Source organism: Arvicanthis niloticus, chromosome 11, assembly GCF_011762505.2.
Source record: "Arvicanthis niloticus isolate mArvNil1 chromosome 11, mArvNil1.pat.X, whole genome shotgun sequence".
Lineage (NCBI taxonomy): Eukaryota > Metazoa > Chordata > Mammalia > Rodentia > Muridae > Arvicanthis > Arvicanthis niloticus.
The window spans coordinates 52,822,397-52,823,558 of NC_047668.1; positions in this window are offsets into that span (position 1 = coordinate 52,822,397).

Genomic DNA, 1,162 nt, shown 5'->3' on the forward strand with positions numbered 1-1,162 from the left:
AAAAAGGAGAAATGGGCCAAAGGAGAAACTTCTTCTGACCTCCATCAACACACCCCCAGTGGATGCCTGAAACCAAGCATAGTACCAAGCCCTATGTAAACTATATCATATATGTGTGTGTGTATGTATATATATGCACATATATATACATATATATGTGTGTGTGTATATATGTATATATATTAGATATATAGACTATATATACATGTATGTCTTACTATACATATATGTGTATAAATATAAACTTAAGCATAGTAATTAGGAACACTAATAATAAAATATGTAAATATAATAAAATAAAACTATAACAATATGACTATAACAGAAGTTATAAGAATGAAGTCTCTTGCCTTTTAGGATATCTTATTATACTATGCTTACCCTTCTCTTTGTAATGTGAGGTGACCCAGTGCTTACATGATCAAATGAAGTAAGGTGTATAACACAAGCATTATGATATCATGTCAAGCTACTATATAGTGGTTACTTGATTCAGTATAATAACCAAGTCAGCTTGGAAGTGATTAATGGGTGAGTGGTGTATACATCATGGAACATACATAGAGGGACAAAGGTCACTTTAGGCAGAATGAAGCAAAGTGGTATGAACTGTTACACTACTCAGAACCACAAGCAATTTTAAGACTTAGGCATTATTAAACATTTGATCATGGCAGAGTTTGTTAACTACAATTTAATAAAACTTTAAAAAGTAAACACAAAGCTAAGGAGAGACCACTGTGGCAGACTTTCAGTTTTGGACATACTGTACAGATCAATTGGGAAATTTATCTATAATCCTTAGGTAAGAAATAGCATAATTGTTCGCATCCCTCTTCCCCTTCTACAGCAGCCATGGAGGTCATGTGTAAAACAAGACAGCATGAGAAGGTCGAAGTCTGGAGCCTTAGTCACTACTGACAGTAGTGTGGCTCTGGGAGGTTCCCAACACATAGGAAACTGTGACAGGAAAAGGAAATGAACTGTAAGTCATGCCCCCAAGATCAGAAGTGTACCAGTGCTACAGCAAAGTATAGCATTTCCTGAGTTACACAGACCTTCCCATCATGCCTGGATGACTCCCATCAACAGTAAACATTCCATCACAGCAGAGTTTGAGTTTGGCCTGGCTAAAGCATAATAGGACTTCAGAGTACATGAA